The sequence below is a fragment of the Tenrec ecaudatus genome, chromosome 5, assembly GCF_050624435.1.
Source record: "Tenrec ecaudatus isolate mTenEca1 chromosome 5, mTenEca1.hap1, whole genome shotgun sequence".
Taxonomy (NCBI): Eukaryota; Metazoa; Chordata; class Mammalia; order Afrosoricida; family Tenrecidae; genus Tenrec; species Tenrec ecaudatus.
In genome coordinates this window covers 113,223,962-113,233,321 of record NC_134534.1, presented here as the reverse complement: position 1 = coordinate 113,233,321, position 9,360 = coordinate 113,223,962, and the positions used below count along the sequence as shown (strand labels likewise).

The 9,360-nt window shown below is 40.4% G+C and overlaps 1 pseudogene; it reads right to left on the bottom strand.

Annotated features, from left to right (window-relative positions):
* Positions 1-7,905: 7,905 nt before the first annotated feature.
* Positions 7,906-8,711, bottom strand: LOC142448905 (triosephosphate isomerase-like; annotated as a pseudogene).
* Positions 8,712-9,360: the final 649 nt, after the last annotated feature.

The following is a 9,360-nucleotide window of genomic DNA, read 5'->3' as shown; positions in this document are numbered from 1 at the left end:
TTCAAACTGCTGACCTTGAGGTTAGCAGTCCAACTAGTAACTACTACTGTTAATCCGACTACTATCTTCATAGATTTACCTTTCTCATATACAGAAAAACATAATAAAATAAAAACAATAACAAAGTAAAAAGAAGAAAATATCAATCAAAAAGACAGCGGATCACATTCCCCATACAAATGCTGAAGACAAATGTGTGCATAAGCAAGTGTGGTGAAGAAGGCTGATGGTGCCCAGCTATCGAGACATATAGTGTCTGAGGTCTTAAAAGCTTTAAGTTAAACATGTGGCCATCTAGCCCAAAAGCAACAAAGCCCACATGGAAGAAGCACACCAGCCTGTGCAATCACAAGGTGTCGAAGGGCTCAGGTATCAAGCACCAAAGGACAAAAAAATCATATCATCATGAATGAGGGGAAGTGGGGGGGTGGGGACACAAGGCCCATCTGTAGGTAACAGGACATCCCTCACTCAGGGTGAAGTATAGCATCAATGAAACACGCAACTTTCCTCTAGTTCTTAAATGCTTCATACCCCACTCTCCCACCCCACTATCATGATCCCAATTCTGCCTTATAAACCTGACCAGATTCTACCTTACAGACCAGAGGATGTACACAGGTGCCGACAGGAACTGGAAACACAGGGAATCCAGGAGAGATGAACCCCTTGGGACCAGTGGTGAGAGTGACGATACTGGGAGGGTGGAGGGAAGATGGGGTAGAAAGGGGAGACTGATTGCAAGGATCTACATATAGCCTCCTCCCTGGGGCATGGACAACAGTAAAGTGGGTGAAGGGAGACGTTGGGCAGTGTAAGATATGATAAAATAATAATACTTTATAAATTATCAAGGGTTCATGAGGGAGGGGGAGTAGGAAGGGAGGGGAAAAATGAGGAGCTGATTCCAAGGGCTCAAATGGAAAGCAAATGTTTTGAGAATTATGAGGGTAACAAATGTACAAATGTGCTTGACACACAATGGATGGATGGATGAATTATGATGAGTTGTACAAGCCCCCAATAAAATGATTTTGAGGGGGAAAAGACAACAGAAAATATTGAAAATTAGAACAAATTTTAAATGGATCAAAAAGAACTCAAATGATAAAGGGTTACATTTTAACCGAAGTACGACTACAAAATCCAGTATCCAATGCACTCTGATAGCAAGGTTGTTCACCTCCCTGGAGAGGGAATTCACTGGAGGCTGAATCCATATGTGAACCTTGCAAGTGAATTGTGGGCTTTCACCGTCATCCGTAGCCTTCTGCAAACTGGGTGCTCAGAATCTAAGATCTAATGTTCCTCTTCTGGTCTTAGATTTTATTATTTATAATCCTTGGATCACACAGGCTGTTGTGCTTCTTCTGTGTGGACTTAGATGACACCTCACTTAAATGATTACTTGTTTTAAGACAAGCTTTTAAGACCCTAGATGCTGTATTTTCTGATAGCTGGGCATCATCTGATTTCTTCGCCATACCCATATCTTCAATGATCTCTTCATAATGGCAAGTGTCAAGTTGGGCAACGCTGCTGAGCTCTTTTACTTCATTATTTCTCCCATTTGCATTACAAGCACATTTGATATGTGTAAAGGGCAAGGTTTAAAGTCTTTTCTGATATTAATTTTGATCTTTTCTTTCTTGCTTGCTTTTTAATGAGCTTTATCTTTCTTGGTGTATAATGTGCTTGATATTATCCCATAACTTTTCTGGTCTTTGCTCATTAATGCCCAATGTGTCAAGTTTGTTTTGAAGATATATTCAGGTGGGATATACTCAATGTCATATTTTGGTTCTTATGAACTTGTTTTAATTTTCTTCAGCTTCAAAATGAACTTGCATAGAGAATCTTATGGTCTTTTGCATAGTGATCCTTTGGTCTTGTTTGTGCAGACGGCATTGAGGCACTCCATCATCTCTTCCCACAGATATAGTCAATTTGATTCCATCTAGTGAGGTACACATGTATAGTCACTGATAAAAATGTAATTTGCAATAAAGTCAGTAGTCTTGCTAAATTCTATTATGCAATCGACTTCATTTCTATCACTGAGACCATGGGCTCTTCCTCACTGTTACCAATTCTCTAATTGCAATCACCAGTAATTATCAATGCATCTTGATTGACTTCTGTGATAGGTTTATTTTGCCAACCTGGACAATAGGAACATGTGGGATTATATATATGTTTATACATGTGTGTGTATATATAATCATAAATGTCCTGGTTTTGTTTCTCTAGAGAACCCTGCCTAACACAACTTCAAATTGGAGACGTTGATCGATTTTTTCTATTTCCTCATCACTGGCTTTAGTTGTTGGTTCACAAATTTGAATAATAATTTAATTAACTGGTCTTCCTTGTAGACATATAGATATTATCCCAGGGTGGATACTGAAATGTTCTTTCTGAAGATGAATGTGACACAATTCCTCATTATGCTGAGAATTTGTCATGATAATTTGTCATTAAAACTTATTCTCTGCATAATGAGCCATATGAGTACTCAATTCAAAATGGATAATGCCAGTTCATTTCAGCTCACTAATGCCTATGATATGTATCTTTATGTGCTCCATTCCATTTTTGAATACTTAAGTAACAAGAAGAATGGAAAATACATTTAGCAAAGGGTGTATTCTAGGCGAGGCTCAGAGAGCTCTTTAACTTGGACTTCACTTTCAGAAAGAGCCTCAAATTTAGACTTTTGACATAATTTCCAAATGATATTCACAGGTATATTCACAGAGAAAGATACCCTGACAGCACTGAAAAATAGGCCAGTCATACAACTTTAAAACTGGGTCCCATTTTTGGACTAAGTCACCAATTATGAATTAATATTTTAAAGATTTTTATAATTGGCAAGGGCAAAATTATATTACCTTGAATTTCTTGGTGTTAAAGAATTAAATTATTCATTGTAAACACTTCATGTGTACTGCTATTTGGTGATCTTGTATTGTTATCTCCATTTTAATATACTGGAGTCTCAAAAAATTAAAAGTGGGCAAGGCATAGTGGTCCTGCTCATTGAGGATCCTGGGGCTGCTGTGGTGCCAGGCCTGAGTAGTATTAGTTCCCTGGAAGACTAGAGAAACAAGACTGGGAAGGACATAGATTCCCTGGCTGGTGCAAATGGTTAACATGCTCAGCTGCAAACTGAAAGATTATAGGTTCAAGTTTACCCAGAGACAATCCAGTCACTGGATTATGAATGAAATCCCTTACTAAGTGTCTTTAAATCAAATTTGTAGACTAATTAGAACAGATGTGTATAGTTCTTATTTAGAAAGACAGGGCTTTCTACTCCCATCATGAGTCACGGTCTCAGAAACGTACACGGCAGTTCTATCCTGTCTTATAGGCAATTTTGTTTGTTTTTTTAGAGCAGGCAAGAAAGAAGTCCTGGACCTCCTCCCCCCCCCCTCCCACTTACTCTCATGATCCTAATTCTATCTTACAAATCTGGCTAGACCAGAGGATGTATATTGGTACAGATAGCAACTGGAAGCACAGGGAATCCAGGACAGAAGACTCCTTCAGGATGGACGGTGGACAGAATGTGGGGTAGAAAGGGGAAACTGATTACAAGAATCTACGTGTAGCCTCCTCCCTGGGGGAGGGACAGCAGAGAAGAGGGCAGGGGGAGGTGTCAGACAGTGTAACATATGACAAAATAATAATAATTTATGAATTATGAAGGGTTTGTGAGGTAGTGGGGAGTGGGGAGGGAGGCAGAAAATGAGCAGCCAGTATTAAGGGCTCAAGTAGAAGGCAAATGTTTTGAGAATGATGATGGCAACAAATGTACACATGTGCTTGACACAATGGATTCATATATATGGATTGTGATAAGAATTGTACGAGCCCCAATAAAATTATTTTTTTTAAAGGAGTCCTGGGGGGGGGGGGTGGCCTCTGGGGACTAACCATTGGACTACTAGAACAAAATCGGTTGCTTGTTCAAACCCATCAGTCATTCTGAGGGAGAGAAATGAGGTTGTCTGCTCCCACAAATTTTATGGACTCAGAAACCTTAGAGATCAGTTCTACTCTGTCCTAAAGGGTCACTATGAGTCAGAATTTGTGCAATGGGTGGGTGGGTTAGTGCAAGAAAAGATTTAAGCCATTTCAATGATTTAAAACTGAATGTGCTTCAAATGAAGGTGATTGTGAGGAAAATTTTGCTATAGTCGAAATTGGTTCAGTTGTTTTCAAAAAAATCTCAAAAGCAAACTCACTGCCATCAATTTCATACCAACTCCTAGCAACCTGTGTTAGTCTGGGTTGACTAGAAAAACAAATCCAGAAACACTCATATGTGCCTAAGAGAGAACGTTATATCAAAGAGCAATTGTACATTAAGAAAACATCCCAGCCCAGTCCAGATCAAGTCCATAAGTCAAATATTACCCATTATGTAAATACTAGTCCATAAATTCCTCTTTAGACTCACGCAGCTGAGTGCAGGAAGATCACAGGTCAATGGGTGGAAAGTCTTGTGGGTCCAGTGGTGGTGGAAACATCTCAGCACTGGCATGGGTCTCCACATGGCTCCTTCAGCTCCAGGGCTGTGGCTCCATCAGCGTAGCTACATGTGACTTGTCATCAGTAATACAAAGCAGAGAGACTGAGTGTGTCTGGCCTCCAATGAGCTATTCCTCTCCAAATGATGTCATCAAGCTGCAACCTGATTGACAGGCTAGACTCTACTCCTTCCTCAAGTTGACAGTAGATAATGTAACTGCCACACAACCCTATAGGACAAGGCAGAACTGCCTCTGTGAGTTTCGAAGACTGTAACTCTTTACTACAGTAGAAAGCCTTGTCTTTCTTCCATGGAGTGACCGGCAGTTTCAAACTGCTGACCTTGCAGTTAGTAGCCCAAATTTACTTACCATGAAAGGATAAATATAAGCTGTCTAGAAATTAACATTTTTAAGCCAAGCACTTACTATACTTGCAAAAATGTCATTGAAAACCCTACTAAGCACAGCTCTACTCGGACAGGTTTGTTGTGAATTGGAATCAGCTTCATGACAGCTAGTTAAAAGTGGTAAAGGAAGTTATGCAATTCTTCTCTAACAAATTCCTGCCAGTGAGAAATAACATTTTAGTTCTTTCATCTCTTGGCAAATAATGAGCTCTGGTAGCATAGTGGTTATGTGATTGGCTGCTAACTACAAGGTCAGCAGTTCGAAACCACCAGTTGCTCTGTGAGAGAAAGACAAAACTCTCCTGTAAAGAGTAACTTACAGGAAAATTCTACCCTGTCCTATGAGTCAGCATTTTTTAAAATTTCTAATTGTCTTACAGATAATGATTTAGAGTATTTCTAAATTAGTGTTTTTTAATTGACTTCCATATGCCATTATATATATATATATATATATATATATATATATATATATATATATATATATATATATATAAATTAGTGTCATGGTTTTGTTTCTCTAGAGAACCCTGCCTAACAGTTTATTCATGTTTCCTTATTAAAATGTTGAAGTTTTCTGTAGAGCCTTTAGATTAGCCCTATATCTCATATTTCATTACTAAAAATTTATTTTGTGTCTGTTGTTCTCCTTTTGTCTGTTGATGAAGTTTTTTGATGTATGTAAACATCAAATGTTTAGGAGAATTCAATGCTCTACTTTCTTTTCTACAGTGTGGGTGTTCTTCACTGTTTTAGGAAGTGTATTTACACCTTATATTAAGCCCATAAACTTGTCCTTATTTTTTCATTGGTAATCATTATGTTCTAGGGCAGCGAATCTCAACCTGTGGGTCATGGCTCTTTTGAGAATTATACAGCCCTTTCATATGGGTAGCCTACTTCATAACAGTGTAAAAATTACAGTTATGAAATAGCAACAAAAATAATTTTATGGTTGAGTGGGGTCACCACAACACGAGGAACTGTATTCAAGGGTTGCAGTATTAAGAAGCTTGAGAACCACTTTTCTAGGGCTTATATTTAGGTCTTTAATCCATCTTGAGGTCATTTTGTATATGATGTGAAATCCTATTTCATTCTTTTGCAGGTGAAGATCTAGTTTTACCAACACCATTTGTTGAAAAGACTATTTCTCCCACAGTTTAGTGTGTTGAACCCAGGCAGTGTTTCATTCTGCCATATATAGGGTTGCTAGGAGTCAGAACCAACTCAACAGTACCTAACAACAACACATCTTTGTTCAAAACTCAGGTTATCTTAGACTCTTGGTTAGATTTCTGGGTTCTCTGTTCTTACTCTTGGTCTAAAAATCTATCATTGTACCAATACCAATACCTGGCTATTTTGATTACTGTGTTAGTCTGGGTAAACTAGAGAAATAAATTCATAGACACTCATATGCGATGAGCTTTATATAAAGAACAATTGTATATTAAGAAAGCATCCCAGCCCAGTCCAGATCAAGTCCATAAGTCTGATATTACCTCATATGTCCCATACCAGTATATAAATTCCTCTTCAGATTCATGCAACACATGCAATGACACCAAATGCAGGAAGATCACAGGCTAATGGGTGGAAAATCTTGTGGCTCCAGTGATGGTGGAAGCATCTCAGCACTGGTGTGTGTCTCCATGTGGCATCTCCAGCTCCAGGGTTCTGGCTCCATCAGCGTATCTGATATCAAGGGCTCAAGTAGAAAGCAAATGTTTTGAGAATGATGATGGCAACAAATATACCAATGTGTTTGACACAAAGAATGGGATGTATGGATTATGATAAGAGTTGTACATGCTCCCCCAAAATGATAAAAAATATGCTAATGATGTTTGCCTTGTGGCCTAACATATGCTTTATTCTGTAGCACTTTCCATGAGTTCTAGGGGCATGGAGGGGGATGTATATGATGCTGTTGTTGGGTGAAGTATTTGGTATATGTTTAAGAAATCAAATTTATTGTTATTTAGTTATTCTGTACCTTTGTTGATTTTCTTTCTAGTTAATCAATCTATCTTTGATTCAAATCTCTAGCATTATTGTATTATTATCCATTTGTCTCTTAAACACTATAAAACAGTGTTTCTCAACCTTCCCAATGCGGTGGCCCTTTTATAAGTGCTCCTAATGTTGTGGGGACCCCCCCCACCAACCATAAAATTATTTTCATTGCTACTTCAGAACTGTAATTTTGCTACTGTTATGAATTGGGTGACCCCTGTGAAAGGGTCGTTCGATCCCCAAAGGGGCCGCAACCCACAGGTTCAGAACCGCTGCTATAAAACTTGGATTAATGTATTTTGAAAGTCTTTCATTGGGTGCATTGTCTAATTACCTTTTTGTTTCCCTTGGTTCTGTTGTGATGTTGCCCATTTCTTTTCTTTTGTTAGGTTGGCCAGTACTTTATCAATTTTGTTAATCCTTTCAAACTTCTTGTTAATTTTTAGGATTGAGAATTTAGCATATTCTTTAAGGTTGGTTTGTATGTTTTTTCAGAGTGCCAGATATTTATTTCCCCCATGACTGCAACAGCTCACACATGACACAGGCAATGGAATCATGGGAGACAGTAGCACCCCTGGGCCCTGAGGGGCAGACAGGGCCTCCTCTCAGCGCTGACCTCAAGATCTGCGGGAGGGGAAGAGGAAGGTGCTTTCTCTCTCCTGCCTTTGCTGGGGACAGAGCCTAAGGGCACCCAGGGGCAAGCCTCACCCCCCACTTCCACCTCTCAGCTTACAAGAAGCCACCTTGGTAACATGTAAAGTTCCAACCATTATAGTCCTGGGTGAAGTGATTGGCCTGGTCCCAACCATGACAGGGGAAGGTACACATGGTGAGGTTTGGATTAGGCCAGAGAGGGGGCAGATTACATCATCAGAAGCATGTGGCCGGGTGGCAATTGATGGGCTTCTGGACTGCCTAGTCTCTGGTTGGGCAGGAAGGGGGCCAGGGAGATGGAAGGGAGGGGCTTATTGTTTGGCATTGATGATACCCACAAATTCGGGCTTGAGGGAGGCACCACCAACCAGGAAGCCATCCACGTCAGGCTGGCGGGCCAGTTCCTTGCAGGTGGCCCCTGTCACAGAACCTCCATAAATGATGCGGGTGCTTTGAGCCACCGCATCAGACACGTTGGACTTGAGCCATCCCCGCAGCTTCTCATGGACTTCCTGGGCCTGTTGGGGTGTTGCAGTCTTGCCAGTTCCAATGGCCCACACAGGTTCATAAGCCAAGACAACCTTGCTCCAGTTGGTCACATTATCTGCAATGACATTGGTCTGCTCAAAAACGACCTTCTCTGTGATGCCAGCTTCCCTTTCATCCAGCTTCTCCCTGGTGCAGGCGATTATTCCAAGGCCCTCTGCCAGGGCATGGGCCACCTTCTGCCCAATGAGCTGATCCGACTCTCCAACGACATGCCTTCTCTCCGAGTGGCCCAGGACTACCCAGGTGACTCCACAGTCTTTGATCATGCCAGGGCTGATGTCCGCAGTGAAGGCCCCATTGGTCACTTTGTAGCAGTTCTACGCAGCCACGGCAATTTTGGCATCCAGCTTCTGCCTGACGAAGTCGATGTAGGCAATAGGGGTGCACAGACCACCTCGGTATCGGCCGGCACCTTGGCCGTGTTCAGGGTGGTGATGAGCTCCCCCAGCCCCTTCTTTCGCCCGTTCATCTTCCAGTGTCCCCCCAGGAAGAACTTTCTGGAGGGCACCATGGTGCTGGTGCCAAGACACTGAAGGTCAGAATCCGGTTTGTTTGTTTTTTACTGTTTTCTTTCCAAGTTTAAGATAGTTTGTTTTCTTTTGTGAACTACTTGATTTCTTCTCCATTAGACTGTTCAATATTTACTCTGTTTCTTCTATTATTTTATTGTTGTCTTTATTGAAGAATATTATCTGTGGTTTCCTATTTTAGATCATGTGGTTTTGTTACACTTTGTGTATTATTTAAGTAGGATGACTTCTAGGTAATGATGTCTTGCATGAAGATTTTAGATTGCTTTCTGTTGTTGATTCTGTCTGAAGAACTCCCTTTAGTATTTTCCTTTCATTTTTCCTTTTCTGAAAATGTCTTTATTTCTCCCTTGTATTATAGGGATAATTTGCTGGATATAAGATTCTCGGTTGGTACAGTTTTTTTTTCTCTTAAGCTTTATGTATATTGATATATTGCCTTCATGGTTTCCGTTGAAAAATCTGAACTTATTCTTATTAGTTCACAATTATGGATGACATCCCCCCCCCCCATGTTTCTCTCAGGACACTTTTATTTGATATTAGAAAGTCTGACTTTGGTGCCATGCCATGGTGATCTCATTTGGGGGTCAATTATCTTTGAGATTCTCTGGGCTTCTTGAATGTTTATTTTCTGTTCACTTGGCTCAATGTTCT